At 51.7% G+C, this 23,828-nt stretch overlaps 1 protein-coding gene across 1 annotated transcript in view; it reads right to left on the reverse strand.

Annotated features, from left to right (window-relative positions):
• Positions 1–23,361, reverse strand: part of GRIK4 (glutamate ionotropic receptor kainate type subunit 4) — a 192,923-nt gene extending 169,562 nt beyond the window's left edge. The window contains 1 exon segment of the mRNA XM_068172298.1: positions 23,199–23,361. The gene's annotated coding sequence lies outside the window, so the exon portion shown is untranslated.
• Between the last annotated feature and the right edge of the window lie 467 nt (positions 23,362–23,828).

The raw sequence follows: 23,828 nt of genomic DNA on the forward strand, positions 1-23,828 counted from the left end.
TAAACAGGACTTAACTCGTTCACAACATCTTGCTTTTTTTCCCATCAAAACCACTCCAAAAAATTGCCTGGAGGCTTTTCCCGTAAAGAAGAACAAGCAGCTGGTCTGATTGGAGGCAATTCACCCACAGCACATAGCCTGCCCTAAAGCTGGTTTTAGAGCCACCAAAAGATGTCAAGATCCTTCCCTTTCCTGCTTCTGTGGAATCTGGTGGGCCATAGTTGCTCCACAAGATTAAATTCTGGCATGCCTGTCCTAAGTCTGGTGTCCTAAACTGGAAAATTTGGACCAATTTGCAAGGAAAAACAGATTAACTTGTCTTGAGGGGCAATGATGCCTTTGCCATCTCCAGCACCAGAAACATTTCTGTCCTCTAGAATAAAATATAAAATATCCTGACTGCATAATAATTTCACTTCTCAGTACTGATTCTCCCATTGTCCCTGAGAGTGCCCAATCTGAATGACTTTGAACTCAAGGATATCTTGGAGCAGCCAGGTCTGCAGGCAGAGGCTGCATGACGTGGAAAAAGATGAATTCACAGCTCACACAGAGGCTGAGCTGCAGAGCAGAGGGCCAGGAGATCCCAGCAGAGATCCCTGTCATCCAGGAGATCCCAGCAGAGATTCCCCTCATCCAGGAGATCCTAGCAGAGATTCCCCCCCATCCAGGAGATCCCAGCAGAGATCCCCTCATCCAGGAGATCTCATCATCCAGGAGATCCCAGCAGAGATCCCTGTCATCCAGGAGATCCCAGCAGAGATTCCTCTCATCCAGGAGATCCCAGCAGAGATCCCCTCATCCAGGAGATCTCATCATCCAGGAGATCCCAGCAGAGATTCTCCCCTATCCAGGAGATCCAATCATCCAGGAGATTCCAGAAGAGATCCTCTCATCAAGGAGATCCCACTCATCCAGGAGATCCCAGCAGACATCCCCCTCATCCAGGAGATCCCTCTCATCCAGGAGATCCCAGCCAGAGCCCTGTGCCAGCACCAGGGCAATCCCAGCCCTCCTGCAGGGATGTGATCCCTGCCACATCAGCCAGGGACCCCTCATTGCAAGCAGCACATTGAGCTGAAGTGAAAAGTAAGCAAAACTCTCAATTCATCCCCAAAACAAGTGCAGACAGCACAATTTCAGAGCAGAATAAGGTTCTCCACTTCCACAGCAAGGCAGGGAAAAAAAAAAAAAACAGAACTTCACCAATAATTCAAACTGCTGCATCCAAAGGAAATCATGAGGCTGCTCTTGTTCCCTTAAAGATTTTTTTTCTTCCTATTTAAAATATTGAACCCCAAACGTTTTCCATTGCAACACCTCAAAAAGAACAAATAAAAATTCACTCTCAGGGAAGAGAAACGCAATGCCAGGAGGAGGAGGGGAAGGAAACCACAAGCACAAACCACAGTGGAGGCGCCTCTGCCATCGATGTATTGAAAACCCTAATCACAATCCCATAAAACAGTTAACTTGATTAAGCCAGGCATGATTTAGGCATGGTTCCCCCACTGCTGCTCCATGTTTTCCTGGCAGGGTTGGATGTGTCACCCTCCCTTTGCCAGGGGGAAGCTGCTCCAGCCAAGCAGGGTCGTTTGGGATTCCGGAGGCGCCTCTCGCCTTCCCCTCTCCCTCTCTCCCTATCAGCTCTGCCACACTCATACAGCACCAATTCTTCTGCAGTTCCCTTCCCCATGTGCCCCCACTCCTGCACTTGGTACAACTCGTCTCAATTCCTGCCTGCTAATTACAGGAAGGACCTGGAGACAATGAGAGGGATGCTCTCCTTGGGTGCAGCTTCAAAACCTTCCCAGCCGCTGTGATATTCCCAAGCCCCCGGGGCACAAACCACACAAATCCCGGCCCTAACGAGGGCACATTGTGCTGCTAAAAACAAACAAGTAGGCAAACAACACCCAGAAAACCAAACCATTTCCTCTGGGTCTAAGGCAGGACACCCCCTGGCACCGGGACGCTCAGTCCCCAGGATGCTCCATCCCCACCCAAGCCAAAAAAAACAGTGAGTGGGAACAGGGCTGGAACTGCCAGCAGCCCCAAAAAACCTGTTGCATTCCCAGGGACACGCTTGCAACAAGTGTCCTTGGCCATGTGTGCGGTGCTGCTGTGAAGGATGGGTGTTTGGGTGATTTACACCGAGCTGACAGGCAGAACGGGCTGCTCCGAGATGTCTCCTGGGAGGCTGATGCTGGAGGACAACATCCTCCAAGCCTTGCTGAGCAGACCAATATCAGCCCCGAGCCAATAAACTGAGATAAATCAACAGCAGCACTTCACTCTTGCTGAAGTCAGACTAATTACACCACGCAGCACGGCCCAGAGGGGCCCAGGCAAGTCTGCCTCGGAGAGAAACTGTTTACAAGGACACCTGGTGACAGGACAGGGGAACAAATGTCAGTTTTAAGCTGACAGAGAGGAGGTTTAGATGTAATACTAGGAAAAAACCTGTTCCCTGTGTGGGTGGGGAGGCCCTGGAATGGATTTCCCAGAGAAGCAGTGGCTGTCCCATCCCTGGGAGTGTCCAAGGCCAGGCTGGAGCAGCCTGGGATGGTGGAAGATGTCCCTGCCCATGGCAGGGTCTTGGGGTTTGCTTGTTGTGGGCTGAACCCAAGATCGTAAAAGTCCTCGTTTCCCAGCCCGTGCAGCCAAAGGAGTCTGAAATGCGTAGGATTGAGTTCTCAGGGTTGTTTATTTTTCCTTATCTAGAACATTCTTTCTCTGACCTGCCGAGCTCTGTCTAGCAAGGAGGCCATGGCAATCTGTGTGTCACCTCGGGCGGCGTTTACATTTTATATCAGAAATTACGTACAGTCTGTTTATAATAATGTGCCAATACCTATCATCTATGTTAGACAGTGATTCTCTACCTTAAACCAACAGAAAAGTGTCACCATCTCACCAAGACATGGAGGGCAAGAGGAAGGAGAAGAAGGTCAGGACACGCCCAGATTCCTCCATCTTGACCCCCTGAACTACATTCTAAAAATCCCAAAATTCCACTTTTTCATCCTATGTTAATTCAGATATCATGCTACTCAAACCCTTGTGGCTGGTAATTCCTCATATAGAGTTGGCAGTTTTTCCCACAGGCTAAAATTGAAGCCACAGGTGTTTTTGACTTCATGCCAAGGTCCCCGAGCCCCTGCCAGGGTCTGGAGCCAGCCAGGGCAGCCAGAGGGACATCCTGGACTCGGACAGCAGGGGTGGCACTGGATCATCTGAAGGTCCCTCCAAGCCAAATTATTCCATAATTCCATGTGAGCAGCTTCCCTCGCCCTCTGCTCTGCATTTGATCTGCCTTTGGCACCTGGTGGAGAGGCCATCCACAGCAGGTCACTGCAGCGAGGAGTGACCGGCACTTCCTGCACACAAAGGGAAGGACAACCTGCCCAATTAAACCAGCAAAGGGAAGCACTCAAAAGGCTGATGGGTTACACAGCAAAGACCTGACATTTGAAAGGTGAGAAAATGTGAGGAAAAAAAATACCACACTTCTTGAACCAAACGCTGTCAGGCTGCAGCAAAAGGAGCATTTGAATCACCCATTGCTGACAAGTTGAAATAAATCTGGCAGTCCCAGAATACAGGTAACAATCTAAAAACCACTTGGATTGGATTTGCTGCTGCAACAACCTAATTTTTATTTCAGTCCTCTCACACTCTTGGTGAGTAAATTCCCCTTTATATTCACAGAGAGGGGATGTTCTGCATGGGCAAAATGAATATAAACACACAAGCAGCCACACAGAAATCCTGGCCTTTTTGCTCCCCCATCTCTTGGCTGTCCTCACTGCCACCACCAGACACCTGCATCATCTGCAGCCATGAAGATTATTAATTTTTTAAAGTCTCATTTATTTTAGGTGCTTCCCTGAAAGCCAGCCCCAACCTGGAGCCCTTCTGCTGACACAAGGCCTTTAAAAAAAAAAAAAAAAAAAAATCCTTATTGTCGCTGTCGACGTTTACAAATTCCGCTGGATCCATCTGTCCAGTTAATTACTTTGTGCAGTAGCCTGTTAGCTCCTTAAAAAAATGAAAAAGCACCCAATTATCATTCTGGGCAGCTCGCTGGATCCCAGAGAAGCAGCAGCACATCCCCGGTGCCACGGATGCTTTTGTTACCCTTGTGAGCTGACAAACAAGCAGAGAGGGAGGGCAGCTCTGCAAGGACTGCTGCTGCTGCTGGGGTGAGGGCAGAATTCCCCGCTCCTGGTGACGTGGGGCCCTGTCACCGTGACACTGCCGCTGGCTCGCCCTGGCCCACCCCTTCCAGCAGCTCCCCCTCTCCCCATCCCTGTCACCTCCCCAAATCTCCCTCTCTTCCCCACACCCCTGGCCATCAGACACTTCCAAACACGAGGGACAAGGTGGGCCTGATGGGGACACAGCTCTGGGGGACAGCTCGTCCCACACTTCCCAAGTCCCAAATGTCCCTCTGGACGTCCGGGTCCTTCAGCAGGGGGGTTTTGCTTGGGCTCGCCTTCAATGAGAGCATTTTTTTGCTGGAACAAGGGGCTGAATTCAGCTGCCTGGTGCTGTCTGCCTTCAGTTTGTTGCCAGAGTAACCGAGGCACTGGAGCTGCCAGGGCCGTGCTTCAGGGGAGGGCAGGGGCTGCTGCCTGCCACCCGCTGCCATCGCCCTGGGGACACGGGCAGAGGGTCCCCACGTCCTTCACGGGGCCAGCGCAGCCTGCAGAGCGCCCCAGTGGGAAAAGGGAGATGTAGAATCACTCTTGGCATCTTCACAAACAACTGTGAGCTGGCCTCCTCATCCCCCTGTGAAATTGGGCTTCCAGTTCCATCTTGGCCACCTTGCTCCAAGCCTTTGGACCCATCTCTGAGTCTGTGCCTCGCTGCAGTCACTATCCAGCGGCCACCCAGGTTTTTCCAGAGGTTTTCCCACCTCTGGGGGTCTGGACGTGCAACACGACAGCAGCAAGGTTGGCCAGGTGCCTGTGCCACCCTCTGCTCGGAGTGAAACGAGCCCGGCCGTGTCTCCTGCCTGCAGCAGCCAAACCTGGCCTCGGGCAGCCAGCAGAGGCTGAACAGAAGTGGTTTTCTTCCACAGAGAGAATAATCTGTGCTTTGTACACCAAGAGTGCTAACGCAGCCCTGTCAGACAGAGAATGCAGTCTCTGCACATCGAATCAAACACCCCCTGATTTTCCTGTTTCAAGGCTGAGTTTTGCCCAGCTCAGCTGAGCCCCGAGCCCCCCAGACCACCAGGTGACCCCTGCATCTCCCTCCTTTCCCTCTCCCCACGCTGACAGATTTATAAATTGGGTTTTTCATCTGTAACCTACCACTCAGCTCGTTCCCCAGTCCATTTTGGAGATGAAAACAGACATTGAAAGGACACAAATATAGGGCTCCCCCCAGCTTCTCAGCACTCCCCTCTCACAGCACCACAGAGGGCAGGGAAAAACACTCCCAAGCCAAAGAGCTCCAGACACGGGCTCAGCCCTGCGTGGGGAGAGCTGCTGTTATCCTGCACATCCAAACGAAGCGGCAGCCCTGTCACACACGGGGTTTTGAGGCTTCTCTGCATATGAAGGAGCTCTGTCTCTCTGCTGATTCCCTCTCACAGCCTCTGTGAAGTCAGGAGACCCAGCCAACCCCGCCACGCACAGCGACTGGCTCCCTCGCCACCTGCTTTGCAATTTTAATTTCTCACCTTCCTAAACAGAAAATGATTTAGCATACGCTAGTCAGAAATATTTAATTTTCCAAAATTCTTCTCTTTTTTTTTTTTTTTTTTTTGCCTTCCAGAGTCCTGAAAGCCTTGAGATAATGACGTTTTCACATAACACCCATCTCAATTTACATAAATCTGCTTGGGAAGGATGGACTGCACATCAGAGGGAGCACAACCACACTCAAAAAATCCTTCCCTGTGAGGGTGGGGAGGCCCTGGAATGGATTTCCCAGAGAAGCTGTGGCTGCCCCATCCTTGGAAATGCCCAAGGCCAGGCTGGATGGGGTTTGGAGCACCCTGGGATAGTGGAAGGTGTCCATGCCCATGGCACTGGATGAGCTTTGAGGTCCTTGCAGCCCATTGTTATTCTATAATTAGCATTATCTCTAATCAACCCTGGACTGAAACAGGCCAAAAAATTTGTCTCAATCCCTAACGAGGAAACCTCTACTTGTTGCTGAAAGTCTGGCCTGTGCCCAAGAGGTTCAGGTGATTTCCCTGAGGTCAGGTGGCAGAGTTATGAATTAAATCTAAATCTCTAAATGTGTGCATCATTGCCAGTAATGGCACAGGCTGCTCAGTGGCCACAAGGCTAAAGCAGAGCACCAAGAGAGAGCCAGGAAACCCCAAATTCCCTGCCCCAGGAGCAGGCAGAGGTTGAGTTTAGGGCTCTGTGTGTGGGGAGAGAGGCTGGCACGGGGCAGGGCGGGCTGTGACACTGATGGAGGAGCCGTGGGAAGCAGGCAGTAAATGAAGAGCTCTGTTAGTCCTCCCGTCCATCCAACAAGCTCAATCCTTCCAAGCCATTTGTCTAATCTGTTCTTTAAAATCTCCAGTGACAGATCCTCTGCAAACTCCCTTAGCAATCTATTTTAGCTCTTCACTATTTTTACTGTTCAACAATGTTTCCCGATGTCCAGCCTCAATTTTTCTTGCTGCAATTTCTGCTCTTGAGAAGAGTTCATTCTCTCTCTTTCTTTGGAGATTGTTTCTCTTTGATTCCTGGGGGTTGTGTTCAGGTTTCCAGGCATTAATAAATCAAACATTACAGCACAGAACTGATGGCCCAGCTTATCTGAGCTGCCCTCTGCAAGCCCAGCTCAGGAATTTGCTGCTGCTGAATTGCCAGCCAGACCTTTGCATGTGGCCCAGCACAAACAGGAGCTCTGTGGGTCAGAATCCCAAAGTGGCAACCAAAATTAAACAGGGACAAATAAATCAAATCTCTACAGCCCTGATTTTCCCTTACACAGAGCACCCAGATCCAAGCACCCAAAGCAGCAGTTTGTGTTTCAGACACGTTAATTACCTGCAGGTCAAAGGTGATTTTGTGCCCAAACTGCAGATGAGAGCTCCCACCTTTGAAACATTGGCTTGTCACCTTGGGAAAGAAGAGGAGAGGGAAGCAGTGCCCTGCCAGAGCCCTGCTGAGACCTAGAAACCATCAAGGCCACACAAACCTGTTGTTCAAAAGAGGAATGGGTGGGGAAAAATAAATGGGAACATGCTGGGAAGCAAATGGAAAAAGAGCAAAGCTCTCCCAGTAACCAGGACCAGTGAGGGGCACAAGCTCACACCTGCAAACTGGGGAGGAACATCTCTGCTCCAAGCCCTCCTCACACACAGATTTCCCTCTCTAGCCACCCCAGAACATGAAGCAGGTGCTGTGTGCTGACAGGAGCTGCCTGCACCCCCATCCAGGCAGGAATGGAGCTTTGCTGATGCCCTGGTGGTCCTTGCCCTGTTCCCCCAGCCTGTCCAGGTCACTGTGTGCTCCAACACGCGCCACAGCCGTGCCCCCAGCCTTGGCTGGCCCCAGACACCAATTGTAGGGCCAGCTGTGTGTCCTGCCACGGTTTTGGGTACCCCTGGAGCCCATCCCAGCATCCCCAAAAGCCCAGGAGCACAGGGACACCCCAGCTGGCACCACACAGCTCGTGCCACGGCAGGAGCCAACACAGCGCTGCTCGTGGCTCCAGCAGTGCCCAAAAAACTCACCAGGAGCATCCCAGAGCAAGAAGAAGCCTTCAGCACACCCACCCAGGCCTCCAGCACACCCAGCTAGCTCTGGATCTGCTGTGAGTGCTGCCTTCAGCTCCTCTCTTACAGCATTCTCCTGTTTCATGACATTTTTGCCATTGCTCAGCATTCCAGCCTGTCCTGCAGCCTCCCCGGCCAGTCCTGGCGACAGGGACATCCCCACTGCTCCTAAAGCAGCCAGCCCTGCCTGCATTTCCCACACCTCAGGACTCAGGAGCTCATCACCCTGCCAGAAGGTGGGAAAAGGAAGCAAGGCAGCGAATTTTCCTCCCTGCTCTCTGTGCCAGAGGTGCTGCCACACGCCCGGAGCACCCTGCCAATGCCTGCAGGGGGCTGGGATCCAGGGATTGCCTCCAGCAGGGCCCTCCCGGTCCTTTTTCATCCTTCAAGACCACTCCATAACGCTGTGACACCCCTGGTGCCGCTCCTTTATCTCTCTTTACTCCACCCAACCTTTTTTTCCCCTCCTTGCAGGCGCTGTTCCCAGGAAGGATGGGGCAGCAGCTCCCAACTAATCACCTGAGACATTAACAAAAGCAGATGCAATTATCTGGAAGCCCTGCTCCCCTGATGGATTCTGTGCTGAGCCTCTGCAGGCTGTACCCATTTGTTGCCTGCCTTTTGCTCCCAGATCCCATAAAGAACTTTTCCCTGTCATCATTAGGGCTGGTGCCTTTTTGTATTCACTAAGTGCTCCCAGTGGCTCCACATTAAAAAAAATAAATAAATAAAATCCATGTTAACTTGATTCCAGTTGCAAAATAACAATACCCCAAACACAGAACAATTCTCCTGGACAGGAGTAGGAACATGACAGGAAAACACACAAACCCCAGCACAGCTCATTTTGCCAGACCAGAGCCACACCAATCACATCTCCCTGCTGTTTAAACTGAGGAGCTTCACCCACACCTAGGGAAAACAAAAAAAAAGGAAAACAAAAAAAAAAAAAAAAAAAAAAAAAGGAAAACAAAAAGCCAGCACATGCACGGCAGCTGGTTTGATAATTCTCAGCCATTTCCCTGATAATTAGAGGTTTTAGATGCTCTAACAAGGGGAGCACCGGTTCCACCCACGGGGCAAAGTTCAGGAGGAGAAGCTGGAGGAAAGTGAACAAAAAAAATGTGCGTCGCATTAAAATTCAGCAGTTCGTCATCTCCGTGGGAACACCCAAGTACACAAGACAACAGCTTCCTTTAATTAAAAAAAGATTCATCTCAATCTGTTTTCCACAGTCTTTTAATTTTTTCTTCTTCTTTTTAGGAAGGGCATTTGAAATTTTTGGTAGAAATTCAGAGCTGTGCATCCAAAGCTACCTGTTTCCACGTCTCAAATTATTCACAGTTAAGAAGGGCAAAACAGGGTCATAAGAACCCAAATTCTCACCTATCCTTGCTGAATATACAGATCCAGTGCTCTTGGAGGAGGGAGTGGAAGGAAAGGGGAATCAAACATCCACCTGCTCTTCCCAGCACTGTCGTACCCCAAAGGGTATCCCAGTGAACCCAGCCTGCCCACCATCCTAAACCTGAATTTCACAGATGTTTTTTAAGCTGAATTTAGCTCAGCAAGCTGCCCAGCTGTGCTTCAGGAGCCAGGGAGAATTATTTATTTTAAATATTCTTGGCTTCTCTCCTGTTTTTTTGGTGTTTTTTTTTGGTTGCCCGCTCCAGGAGCATTCCCAGGGTTGCCTGATTGCTGAAATACTCAGTGCCAGGGAAGAATCAGCTCAGGCAGAGCTGGGGGCACAGGGATGTGCTCAAACAGATGGCACGACACACCCGGGGTCAGCTGCTGAGGTTTTCCGCGTGGAAGACAAAGCTTTGTGCAAGAGAGAGAGAGATAAAAGCCAAGGCAGAAATAACTCCAGTGTCCCCAGCACAGGTGTGGGCCCTGCCCATGACCTTGGGAAAACACTCAGGGCTGAACTGAACGCAGAAATGATCCCAGACAGGGATCCTGCTGGGAGCAGGGACAGCAGGGACACCAAGGGGACAACCCCACTGTGACAACAACCCCACTGTGACACCAGCCCACACCCTGACAAGTTCAAAGCTTCAGAGTTTCCCCTGAGCAAAAGCTCATCCCTTCCCCAGGAAGGATTCCTTTCTTCACCACACTGGAGGTGTTGGTTAAAGCACAAACAGCCCAGCAATGGAAATAAAATGAGCTGGGAAATGTCTGCACATCCCCAGGAGAAGGCAGCACATTTCCTCCCACCCTGCCAACCCTCAGGAGTCCTGGTGGTCCCACAAAACACAGCCCTCGCTCATCAAGGATTCCCAGGATACAACAGGGGGATGCACTAATTAGAAAGATCATTGAATAACAAAAAGATTTGGGTTGGAAGGGATTTAAAAATCATCCCATGGGACACGTTCCTTGAGCCCAGGCTGCTCCAAACAGATCCACCCTGGCCTTGAAGCACCTCCAAACTAGAGACAGCACCCCAGCTTTAAACTTTGAATCATTCCTTTAACTCCTGAAGCTCCCAAATCACTCCCTCCTGGGCTGGGGGACAAAAGGAGGCACAGCTTCCCACTGAAAGCACCTACCCTGCAGTATCAAACCATGGGAAAGGAAAAATAAAACACTAAAAATCCCTTTAAAGCATCTTGGGGTGTCCACTCCACAAGAGGCTGCAGCAAAACTCTTCATTAGTCATGGCAAACTTGAAAGGAGGTAAAGGAACCAATGAGTAATGCAACTACAGAAAAATAACAACCTCAATAATAGAAGAATCAAAACCCAGCTCGAAACTGTCGCTATTGGACACGAAATGAGTACACAGAAGCTTGGTAAGTTTAAAAGAGAAAAAGGAGAGAGAGTTTTATTCGAACATCTGGTATTTATAGAATTCCAAAGGTGACCGTGGTTTGGAGGATGGAATTGCCACCTCTCCAGCCACACTGGTCAAACCAACAGTTCACCAATTCTCTCCTCCCACAAAGAAGAATGTAAAACAATCATTATTTACATGAAGAGTGTGAGAACTCCAGTAGAAATATATAAACATTATCAGAAGGCTAAAGAAGTTTTATCAGAATTTTAAAACTTTCAAAAGAACTATAAAAGAAAACTTAACACTTTTAAAAATCAGGGCAACACGAAACCTCCACGTAAACAAAGTTACAGAACCAGGGAGGGCTCGAGCCAAGGTAATACAGCCCAGAAATTCCATCTGCACAAGTGCATTTGGAGCATTCCAGGCATCCAGAGCAGCTTGGAAATGGTGACATCCTAGCCCTGGCATATGCACTAAAGCACAGAGACAACCATCATCTCCCTCGTCTTGGCAATCCTTACCAGGAATTGCCACTCCAGGAAGGAGCAGGTGAGGGCTAGTGGCTCCATCAAGCATATGTGACAGCTCTAAAAGCTGCATTTATGCAAGCAAATGGAGCAGAGCAGCTGCACTGCATTAACACCAGTTCCTGCAAATGGGACTCGGGTATTTTTGTGACTGGAAATCTGCTCAAGGAGAAAAGTGCTCCGAGTTCTGCGTTCAGAGCAGCATTTCCAGCTCCTGGAGCATCATTCCGTGCTAATCTGCCATGCTCCAGCAGCACGGGCTTGTCCAGGCTTTACAAGCAGAGAAAAACGAGGAGTGAGAGTGTCCCTCACCAACAAAACCCAGCCCAGAGAGGAGAACAACTCCAGCCACTGTAATTCCCAGCAGGATGGATCCTGCAGACATCTAAAAACACACAAACACCAGCCATGACCTCAGCTAAGGGCTACAAAGAAGAATTTGATCACTCAGTTCAGTGTTTGGTCATCCAGCTCAGGATTTCTGACCTGTTGCCCCACTTCCACCTTCCCAGGCTGATGGAAAATGAGTTTGTGGTTCTTGTGCCAAAAACTGAATGGACAAAATGACTCTTAACTTGTATTTTTACCACCTCACATTTCTTAAGCCACTTTCCTATTCCTGAAGGCCACCTGTGGGTAGAAACCACAAAAAATTGGGCAATCCTTTCAACTCTGCAACAGCTGCAACAAACTCTGCAGGATTTCCCTCTTCACATGATGATATTCCCAGAGACCAGAGAGCCATGGAGTAAATTCTTATATAATATGATAATTGACTTGGTCTCCGAAGAATAAGCATGTCAAGATCCTAAAAATCATTTTTTTCCTTACCAATGGAATAAAGATGTGATTGAAAGTGTCGTGTTCTGGGTCTATGAGCAATATTCTCATAACTCATCATCTAAAACAAATTGTTCTTTCATTTGTACAAGTTAGAGGAGATTCCCAGTCAGGCAAGCTGAAGGCAGGAGTTTAAACAGATTCTGCATGGCAGAAGGAATATTAATTTCCCTCCCCCCTGTATGAATGTTAAATCACAGTTTCTCACCTAGGGTTAATTAATCTTTCCAAAGGTGCTCCAGCCCACCAAACACACACCAGGAAGATCCTTCACAGCAGGAAAGCCCCACCACAAATCTCAGAGCTCTGCTGCACGACCTGGCAGGGAAGGGATGATTGAATATGCAGAACTGCACCACGAGCCTCATTCTTTGGAGGGAAAACACAAATACTCCAGATCACGGGGTGGGCGTGGGAGAGGAGCTCGTTTGCTGCTGGGGATCACTGGGATGTGCCGGCAGCTCCTGGCTGGGTTAGAGGAGGACTGGGAGGACCCAAGGACGTGTGCATCCCATGCTGTGTCCAACCCTCGTGCTCCAGCTCACCTTGGTGTGTCCTGCACGGGAACCTCCCACGCCTGAACACTCGCGGCCCCCGCAGGGAGCCCGAGCAGCTTCCCTGGAACACAAAAAGGCTCTGAAAGGACTCCAGTGGAAGGATTACACAAGTCCTGTCACCAGCACGACTCGGCCGCGATTACCTGATTACAGAGCCATTTACATAACAGACCCCATTAGCACAGAAAGCTTTTGGCTTCTCCTTCCCCACCTCTATTCCCATAAAACACCATTCACTCCCATAATTGAACCTCCAGCAACAAAGGACCTCTAATGAACAGAGCAATTGCTGGGGGAGCTCAGACCCTAAATCCAGGCAGACAACAGCTCCTGGACCGAGTTCAAACACATCCCTGCTTAAATTCTTGTCTAGGGCCACTTAAAAACCCTGAAGTATTAAAGCATTAAAGGTGCCTGGGAGAGAACAGGGGTGGTGTGCGGGCTGAGCTGGCTCCAAAGAGGAGGAGATGATGCTAATTATCCAGCTGGTAAAATGGAATCACTGGGGGGAAGAAATGAACAACCAAGCCAGTTCCTGGTGCGAGAGCAGCTCTGTTCAACCAGGGGTAGGGCACCCGCCCGAGAGGAGCAGAATTACATCAGGGCGGTGACAGGCAATCAATGAACACTCAATTAACACTTACAATATTACTAACTTAAGCAAAACATGTTTTTGCAAATGGTAATCTCTCCCTTGTACTGATACAGCCCTAATTTAATTTTCTTCAGCGCACCAGCATCAAGCAAGGAAAGAAAAAGAATGAGGAGCCACGCTCTGAAAGGGAATATCCCTCAGTTCTGCAAAGGGATGGAGACAGGGCAAGGCTGGCATTCCACCTGGCATCACTTTCCATGTGGCAAAGGGGAGGCAGCACTGGCTAAACTTCCCCATCCCAATCCCTGGTGAAGCTGGGTTTGTTTCCAGCTTCCTTTTCTTGCCTCTGCTCCTTTCCCACTCTGCAGCTTTAAGGTTGGTGAGGTAAGAGGTGAAAGTAACCTTCCAGAGCCCCGTGCCCTAATTAACATGCCAGCCACCCACTGAATGTAATGATGCCTCTTAATCTCTCTCCCTGGGTCTGCTGAGCTCCTCTGGGAGGTGGCACAGGGGATTTGTGGCTTCAGCATCCTGTCTGTGTGCGTGCAGGAGGCTCAGGAGGCTGGTGGATCTCATGGGACAGCAGGAGGAAAGTGGGTCTGGGGATAGCAGAACCCTTCAAAGACCCCGAACACATCCAAACAGGCCTGTTCCAGTCCTAAAAGCAGTGGGGAAAGGGGATTTTTTAACTGGGTAAGCCCTACACATGGGCTCAGCTGTCAGCAGCCCCATCCCTTCTGCACTACAGCCCAAAGCCCAGCTGGATTTTACATCCCTGCTCTCCCCCACATCAGAAAAAAAAAATCATAACATAACTGAAAGATTTGAAGGGCAATAATGACCATTTTGAAAATCTTGTTTGAGTTGTGATTGACTCATGCTGAGCTTTTCCCACTCCAAACCTGCAGTTGACCTAAAAGAACGCTGGCAAGATGTATAATTTCAATTTAAAGAACAGCAAATGTACCAAGTCCTGGGTAATTTGCTCCTGTGCTTAAATATAAAGCTGTACAAAAATAAAACATGGCTTTTTCTTGTCTGGATTTATCCAGCTTGAGCACCCAGCCACAGAACCATGGCCTGCCTCCCAACCTTTGCCTAGCAGAACTCTCTTCCCCTGCTTAAGTACTCCTGGACAATAATCAAATCACTCCCTTTTGTGAGAAGAAGATTGGACTTCAGTCTCTCTCTCTCTCCAGCCTGTTTTACAGCCCTCACATCATCCCCGTGGCTCTCCCCTTATCTCCCTCCAGTTTGCCAACATCATTTTTAAGGTATAGATACCAGGGCTGCACACAATGCTCTTCCTGCTTGTATTCATTATTTCTCTGCTTAGACAGCCCGAGATAGCATTAGCACTCCTGAGGATTCACAGCACAGCACAAGACCAGCCAGTTATTGATAAGATAATGAAATTAAGCTCCTGTTTCTCACCTTGATGTGGCGGCTCCCAGGGGTTCCTCTTGCCAAGTGTGGTTTTTACTCCCCGCTCTCGTTAGCGTGGATTAGTAAATTATCACAGGGGCTGCTGCCTGTGCGCTCAGCCTTTCCCCCTGTAAACCCCGGGAACTGGCTAAACACCACACCCTCACGCCCATCCGTGTGGGAACATGCAAAACCTCGGCCCAGAGGTGCTGCAGACACCCCAAAATCCAGTGGCTGCTCTCAGAACTCCAGGCTGGAAGAGGGGAGTCCCTGCCCAGGCACGGCCACAGGTCCCCGTGCCTTTGTGCTACTGCAGCAGAGCCCCATCCTGGGAGCCAAACCAGCTCCAGTATCCCAACCCCAGCACTGCCAGGACACCCCTGCTCCTGCCAGGCCCAAATCTGCCACACCAGGACCACGGCATCCCCACCAGGGCATCTCCCACGACGCAGCGCCGGCTCCAGCACAGCTCATGGCAGCCCCTCCTTCCCAAGCCATGCTCCCACTTCCCTGACTCCAACAGGATTTTGGGAGCTGGGAAAGCCCCTGGCCCCACTCCCCCCAGCCCCGAGGTGCCTTTTGGGCAGCGATGCCAGCGCGTTGCAGGCTCACAGATGCCAGATGGAAACTGCAAACTCATCCAGGATCCGCACCCAGGGGTTTGCTCCCAGCATCTTCCCCTCTTCCCTGCCCCCAGCCCCACCAGTTGGGAGTTCATATGGCTGGATTTTCTCACCCACAGTCAGGGGGAAAAAAAAAATTGTCATAGAAAATGTGCGAGCACTGACATCTTAAGACAAAAAAAGATGCAGATTTCTCAACTGTTCACAGCACATTATGGAAATACATTCTCAGGGACTATTAAATATGGGATTATTGACTAGATGAGCAGCAGCTCAATGGACTGGCTTGCAAATATGTCTTTAGACAATTCTTAAAATGCAGATTAATTATCTAACAGGCAAGAATAGTTTTTTTCCTACAGACTTTCTAATGATCTGTTGCATAAACAAGCATCCAGACAGTTTTGTTTGCTCTTGTGGTAGCTGCGATGTTCTTCAATAACTAAATGGTGACTGAGACTTAAATCTTATTTAACACCCAGCAGGAACATGACAAAAGGCACTTCGGTCCAAATCACTGAAAGCCACATCTCCTGAGAGACCCTTGGGAGGTTCACCTGCCACAAGACCCCAATTCCCAAACACCAAACTCCTGAAATTCCACAGAGCATTCAATTCTTTCCATGTTTATGTCATTAAAGCAACTGCACCAATGTCCATCATTTAACCCCCCAACCCCTTTGGAAATGAGCACGGCATTGGACTAAAGAGATATTTTCAGTGCTCTGAAGATTCAGGAAAATATCCCTGCTGGAATTCTGTTTGAAAGAACGAGGGTGAAGTTGGGGGAACCACTGCACTGAGCTCTGCCCTCACCTGCAGGTTCCTTCTAACCTGTCAAGCCAGAATTTAAAAATCCCATCTTGATTTTCAGTTTATCATGGGTGTAATACGAAGCACAGGGGTCATTTCCTCACTGAAGGTAATTAACTTGTTATTTGTCAGCTGTGCCTCCAGCTCCCAACCCCTCCACTGCTCGGTGCCTTTTGTCATGGGTTCAAATGCTGCTCGGTATCAAGCCCGCTGCAAAGCAAGTGTGAAACATTATTATTCCAGCTTCACACCCACTTTCCCTCCTCGGTGTGAACAATAATGCAAAGTGCGAGACAGTGATGAATGGGACCTGGAGAGGACCAGATGCTCGGTGAGCATCAGCACAGGCTCTGCCCCAAACGTTTCTGGGGCTAAAAAGGAGATGTGATGGCCAGAGCTGCACACACAGCCCTGAACAGCACTCAGGAGGTGGAGCAGGAAACGAGAAATAAGCAGAGAGCAACCAAGAAAGCAGCAAGGGCAAACAACCAGTGATGGTAGAGGGACAGATTCTTTGATTAACCTCTTTTTTGGGGTGGAAAAAAGCAGTTTTGGCACATGTAAGAGCGTACAGATCAGCAGTGGTTGCCATGAACTGAGTTTGCAGCCCCTGGCTCACTTCACCCAAACCAAGCCGAGTTTAGAGCAACTCCCTCAACCACAGCAGCAATTTGCTGCTTCATCACAGCCTAGGAAGGGCAAGCTGCCCGGTGTGGATCCCACCACAGCCTCCAGCAGCGGTGACAAGGAGCCCTGCAGTCCCCGTGCCTCTGAGCAGGGACAGAGAGCCATCAAACAAACCCTCAGCATCAAAACACCGCACGTTCCGTCAAAAAACGTCCACTCCTGTCACCCAGATGAACGCTCCGTGGCTTGCAGCAGGAAGTTTACACGAAGGTCAAGGCTGAACAAGGGGTTTTCAGGAGCCCATCCCCTCCTGAGGGGGCACGGATGATCTTGGTGATCAGACCCAGCTGTGGGGAGAGGGGGCAGAGGCAAGGAAAGCTGATTTTCTGCTGAAGCAGCTGAGGTGTGAGCACACAGCTCGTCACACTGCCAGGTTCATGGCCTGCAACTGCTCCAGCAAGAGCCAGGGATGCTCCCAGGGGGATCTGGTGTCACACAGCTCAGGGAGAGCTGTTCCCCACCGGCTCTTCTCCTCCTCCCCGACAAACACATCGTAACAGTCCCCAGAAAGGTGAAAAATCTGCTTTTTAAAAATAGCAAACTCTTTAAGGAGCTGAGCACATGCCTGAGTGGGTGGGAAATTAGTGTTTTATTATGGCTCTCTGCTCCCAGGGTCTGAGACCTCAGATGACTTGTTTGTGCCCTGCACGGATTTTTGCAGACTCATTATAAACCCTGGCAAAGAGGGGTTTGTAAGGTCACAGGAGAATTTCCATTAACTGGAGCCTGGCTGGGGATTGCCAGCATGATCTATGTCTCCCATTTATGCATATGCAGGGAGGCCAAGAGGAAGCTCCTTTGCTTTATTTCCACATCATTGTGCTGATGCTGAGCTCACCAAATAAACAAACTGAAAAGCCAGTGAGGAAGCAGGGGGAGGAAGAAAAAAAAATACAAAATGCTGTGCCTGGCTGTCTCCCTCATGAAGGATGCAAATGAATTCTGCAGACTCTGAAGCCAGGAGATCTCAGCAGAGATGAAAATCCCTTGGTGCTGGATGGCTCAGCAGGTGAGGCACCGTGTGGGTATTTTGTTACAGAGCTGCTCACGTGCAGTGGGGACGAGGAATAAATGTTGTTCTGGGGATGAGAGCTGGCCCAGGGAGGTGCAACCCAGCAGCAGCAGAACCCTCTGGGCTCTCCAATCCCCCTCCCAGCACCGAGGCACCAAGGACCCCTCAAAGGCTGCACTCCAAACACGGAACATCCCCAGGGCTCCGGGATGGAGGCACCACAGGCCTGGGGGGAAATCACCCCTGGAGGTGGACAGCTGATCTCCGCTCCTTCATCCCTGAGCCATCCTCTACCTCCTTGGGGAATCCAGGGGATGGCCCCAGCAGGAGGTCAGGACTCAGCAAAGTTCCCCTTGATTGATTCCACGGCAGCAAATCCAGCGCGATGCTGGCACAGACCAGACACCCAGAGCCCCTGCTCCAGCAGCAGCAAATCCCTGGGCTGGGGGGCTTGGGGAAGAGTCGATGTCACTGCAGAGCCCTCTCTGAACCACACAGAGATGGAGAGAGCCCTGTTTGCCCCAGCAGAGCATCTCCTGGGGCTGCCCAGCACCTGCAGCTCATCCACACAGCCCCGGGACCTCCTCAGCTGCACACAAACCACATCAACTCTTCGTGTTGCTGCATGTTCTCCTGCTAGAATCCCACAGAATCACCCAGGATTTGTTATCAGGGAAGGAGTCGCTCAGGTTTTCCCTTTTCTTCACGTGCTCAAATCCGAGTTACACCAACTGCTGCTGTAGTGGCCGAGGCGCCGCACGCTCCAATCCAGCAGCTTTCCCTCTTAATTCTTGCCAAAAAAACCCTTCGTGATAAGCATGTTCACTCTCCCTAACCCAGCTCTGATCCATTTCCACCTCCAAATCATTAAAGATAATAAATAAGCCCAGCCTCAGTGTGAGGAACCCTCACATAATCACATATCTATGCTCCCATCAGCACTCGGCCATTACACTTCTATTTTCTGCAGCTTAACTAGGAAAGCCAGCACTGAACTCTGCCCCTTATCCCACTGCTATTTATTGCCCACATTCTGCTATTTATTTCCTAAAATAGTCTCTTTTGGGTGGATTTAATGAAATATCCAAATAAATTAGGCCCATTGGAAGATGTTGAACTCTTATTTCCTCAGCCTTAGGAAGGAAGGCTTCCCTACTGGGCAGCCATCCTCTGCAAATAAACTGTGGTGATTTGACCCCCAGGGATAGACCATCCAAGTATTTGAGGGATAATTAGGCCCTCCCAGCAGGCACGGAAGAAAAAACTCAGTTATCTGATATCCCAGCTCTTCCTCAGGTTTGGTTTCTGTACAGGGAGAGCGTGGCAAAAATTCCTGCTGCAGCCATCAGCTCCCTCTGCCCGCTGGGGCTCCTGCCCTGGAAATGGCCAGGGAGGAGGAGGAAGAGGAAGAGGTGTCCTCCCCTTTATGTTTATGCCTGCTGCTATTTTACACCTGATTTACCTCAGATCTACTGATTTGGAACACCTTGGGTCCATTTCTCCCTCTTTGAGCAATCCAATCACTGCTAATGAGGAGGCTCAGAGGTGACCTCATTGCTCTCCACAACTCCCTGAAGGGAGGCTGTGGCCAGGTGGGGTCGGTCTCTTCCCCCGGGCAGCACTGACAGAACAAGAGGACACAGCCTCCACAGCTCCAGGGAAGGTGCAGGTTGGATATTAAGAAAAAAAATTCACCAAAAGAATAATAAAGTACTGGAATTGTCTTCCCAGGGAGGTGGTGGAGTCACCATCTCTGGATGTGTTTAAAAAAAGGCTGGACGTGGCACTTGGTGCTATAGTCTAGTTGAGGTGTTAGGGCATGGGTTGGACTTGATGATCTTAGAAGTCTCTTCCAACCTCATTATTCTGTGATTCTGTGATTCTGTGATGCCCCGCACTGGGCACTGCCAGCTCTGTCCTGCCCAGCAGCCACTCCCTGTGACCAGCACAGAAACAATTGTGGTTGATCCTCTGGAAGGTGTCCCTGTCCATGGAATGAGATGAGCTTTAAGATCCCTTCCAACCCAAATCATTCTGGGCTTCTCCAATCTGCTCCTCACTGCATTTTCCTCCTCCTTCTGCACAACCAAGTGCCACATCCATTAGCAAACCAAATCTTCCAGAGGCGCCAGGACAACCACAAAAATCCCTGTGTGTTACCACCACAATCTGTCCTTGTAAGCTCCATCCTACAAATGAAATTATTATGGGGATCCTTAAAACTCATTATCTCCTCACAGATTTTACACCTTCTTTTATCTCTTCAAGCCCCCATTTTTCCTGTCAGGGACCCCAGGACAGCATTAGTGGCTGCCCTGAGGTGACAAAGAGGAGTTTGCATCCTCCTGTACACAGGCACAGCTCCAGCAATCCCACAATCTCCTTTCTGGACAAATTCTTCTTCGTGGAGCTGCTGATATCCCAGTGATTCTTCCCTCGGGTTTAGGCAACACCCTCCAAGCTGTTCTCAACCTGCTGAGCCACAATTTCACTGTTCCTCCTGTTCACACAGAGCAAGAGGTGCCTTGTTTTAACACATTCCTCACCTTTTATGTGCTGCCTTAGAAACCTCTTGCCCCAGAACAAAAAGCATTTCTGAGGAGGCTTGCAAAATTTCTCTCTTGCTTTCTGCCTGCCTAGAAGCATGAAAAATAAATAAAATCTGACCCCAACAAGTGCTGCCCACAAAGATCTCTCCCCCAAGTCAGTGAAAATCAATATCCACACCTCAGGAACATCAGCAAGCCTTTAAAAAGGGCAAGACATCGACTGTCTGCACATGCTGAGTGCTGAGCAAAACCAGAATAAAGCTTAAATTGCCTTAAAAAAATGAAGTTTCTTGGAGGAGAGAGTTCTCCTCTGCCTGTCTGACCCTAGGGATGTATCAGCTCCTTCATCTCTCATGTCAGCCCTTGCTCCTCCTCTCCCCTGCTTTTCCTCCTTCCCCTGCTGACCCCAAAGCCTTTCCCTTGCGCCCACCCAACCATCACCCAGTGAAAACACCCAGCTTCTCCCCCAGCCAAGCCTTTCCTCTGGCCCTGTTCCACATGGAAAACCAGCAGGTTCTTCCAGAAGGGACAGGAATCTGATTCCACATGGAACACAGAGGTCCCACATCACAGCCAGGTACTTTCCCACCACAATTTCCCCTGCAACCAGCCAGGATTTAGCTGAGGATCCTCCCAGCACCTGGGTGAGTCTGAAATTCACTCTGTTTTTCCTCCAAGCAGAGACATCAATGTGAGCCCACAGGAGATGAGATTTCCTGGCACACTGAAGCTTTCAGGATACTTTGCAGGTAGCCCTGCCCCTGTCTTGCCTCGCTGCTCCTCTGATGAGCTCTCAGGAGCCCAGGTCCCTCAAATCCTGCCCTGCTCACCCCCAGATTGCTGAGTGCTCCTTGGCACCGAGGTATCCAGACCTTTGCCAGCCCACATGACTCCTTGGCTGATTTTCCTTGCACAGCTTGCAAAAGAAACCTCCATCAAGAAACTTGCAGCAGCATCTCTGTGCCTCTGGAAGCTGCAGGCAGCTGCTCCAAATCAGCCACTTAGAACCAATCTTTTCAAGGAGATGTTCATGTCTTTATCCCAAGATTTTGGGATAAAGCCCTTCATTTTGGGGTTCACCTTCCCCAGGAAGCCTGCTGCCACCACACAGGAGCCAGATCACAAGGGGTCTAAGAGAAATGGTCAGTTAAAGGAAATTTTTTTTTAAAGATCACTCTCCTTCCCTGCGCTGCCACTCTCTGCTCAGCACAGCCTGTCAGCAGCTCCCTCTTCCCCAAAATTCCAGGTGTCTCATCCCAGGGTGTTCATTCCTGCCAGGTGCAGGGGAAAGCACCACCTGCGAACCACGGAGAGCCACACAGCAACTTTCCCAACTTCTGTCTCTGCTCGTCAGGCCCAGCCCTGAAATGGAAACCGAGAGGGGAAGGTTCTGCCTCTCACCATCGATTTCTGCACGCAGATGGTTTCCCTTCAAATCCCCAGCTTCAGACACATCAATACCGAAGCAGGCTTGCATCGAGACACTTTAAACACGCCTTGGCGCGGTGGGAGCCTCACTGCGGATCGTTTCTCCCTCTCTGTGATACAAGACTCGAGCAAAGCACGGCAGGGCTGCCCCAGCACGGCCACATCCCCCTCCTACCTGCGAGCACACACGGCTGAGCACCCAGGAGCCGGCGGCAGAGGCAGCTGCCGGTTCTGTCAGCTCCCCGGCAGAGCCGGAGACTCCTGGGGGATGCTCCCGGCTCTCTCCGATGCCGTAGACTCCCGACTCGCTGCCCAGGGAGGCGGGGAGGGCTCTGCTCCCGGCTGCCTGCAGCCGTCACATCCAGCCGGGATGTGGCTGCCGGAGGAAAGGCTGCCTTGCCTCGCCGAGACAAAGGGGCTGGCTCCTCCTGGGGGGGATCTCCCGTGGGGTGGGGGCTGCTGGAGCCCCGTCAGAGCGGCCGGGATGCGGTGGCAGAGCGAGCTGAGCTGTCCCTCAGCATCCCTCGCTAGTGGCAGGTCCCCGGGGATGCTCCGGCCAGCAGCACCTCCCCGCGAAGGACACGCGTGTGGGGACAAAGCCAGCCCCACGGGGGTCCAGTTAACTCCCCCAGGGCCACAACCCCGCGGTCTCAATCCTAGCCGGGGAAAGAATCCAGCCCGATGGATGGCGAGAGCCGAGCAGCGCTTGCAGCATCTCGCACCTACGCAGAGCCCCGGCCCGAGCCGCAGCTAAGCCGGAGTTTGGGCATAAATCAGCCGGAATAAAGTTAGGCCTAGGAAGAGGTTTCTGCACGGAGTTTTCCCGCACACTGGCCGGGCTCGGCGCTGCCGGTTCAGCAGAGGAGTCTGTCAGCATCAGCCCCGCACGTCTGCGCACACAGCGAGCACCTCAGCGATCCCAACGCGAATCATTCCCGAGCACAACTCCGCACAAACGCCTTCCAGAACAACGAACCTTTCCTCCCCCGTGCAAAGCCTGAGCGAATACGAGTTAAAGAGCGTTTTCCTCGCCGCCTCCGAGCGTGGCACGCAGGCTGCGAGCCCAGCAACCCCCGAGCCCGCGGGGAGCATCCCTGCCCGCCGCCCGCTCCCGCAGCCGGGAGCCGCTCCCAGGTGACCCGCACGAGTTGGAGCCACACCGAGTGCCCCCCTCCCCGCGCACTTTGAACTTCAGCTCTGCTAAGAGCCCGAGCGTGGCATTTTTCAACTCTTGGTGCGCTAAAACACCGCAAAGGGCTGGTCCCAAAGTCCTTCCGCGAGTGCAGGAGGCGGTCGGGGGGCACCGGCTGTGGCCGAAGGGAGCTGAATGTGGCCGGGGAGGGCTGGATGTGACCGGGGAGGGCTGGATGTGGCCAGGGAGGGGGGGAACCGAGTGCCAGCCAGGGGCACCGCCAGCCGCCGGCAGCCAGCGAGCGGCGGCGGCTGCGGCTCCGAGCGCTCCCGGCCCCGCGGCCCCGCAGCGGCGGCCGGCGGCCGTGCCGAGCATCCCGCGGGGGTCCCGGGGGAGCCGTGCCCGCCCCCCGCCCCAGCCGCCATCCCCCCCTGCGCCCCGCATCCCCCCCATCGCTGCCCGCGGCTCGTACCTGGGCTGGGCTCTGCCCGCGGCTGCTCCGGCCCCGCTCCGGCAGCGGCGGCCGCGGGTCCCCGGCGGCGGGCGGGGGAACTGCAGGGGGCGGGGGGCGGCTGCCGGGGCACCGGGACCGCCGGGCGGCGGCGGGGCCCCCGCGGGCACCGCGGGGCTGGGAGCGAGCGATGGAGGGAGGCACGAGAGGAGAGCGGGGACAGGGATGGATCAGGGGATGAGAGGAGAACAGGGGACAGGGATGGATGGAGGGATGAGAGGAGAACAGGGGATCTGGGATGGATCAGGGGATGAGAGGAGAACAGGGGACAGGGATGGATCAGGGGATGAGAGGAGAACAGGGGACAGGGATGGATCAGGGGATGAGAGGAGAGCAGGGGACAGGGATGGATGGAGGGATGAGAGGAGAACAGGGGATCTGGGATGGATGGAGGGATGAGAGGAGAACAGGGGATCCGGGATGGATCAGGGGATGAGAGGAGAACAGGGGACAGGGATGGATCAGGGGATGAGAGGAGAACGGGGGACAGGGATGGATCAGGGGATGAGAGGAGAACAGGGGACAGGGATGGATGGAGGGATGAGAGGAGAACAGGGGATCCGGGATGGATCAGGGGATGAGAGGAGAACA

Source organism: Anomalospiza imberbis, chromosome 24 (genome assembly GCF_031753505.1).
Source record: "Anomalospiza imberbis isolate Cuckoo-Finch-1a 21T00152 chromosome 24, ASM3175350v1, whole genome shotgun sequence".
Classification (NCBI taxonomy): Eukaryota; Metazoa; Chordata; class Aves; order Passeriformes; family Viduidae; genus Anomalospiza; species Anomalospiza imberbis.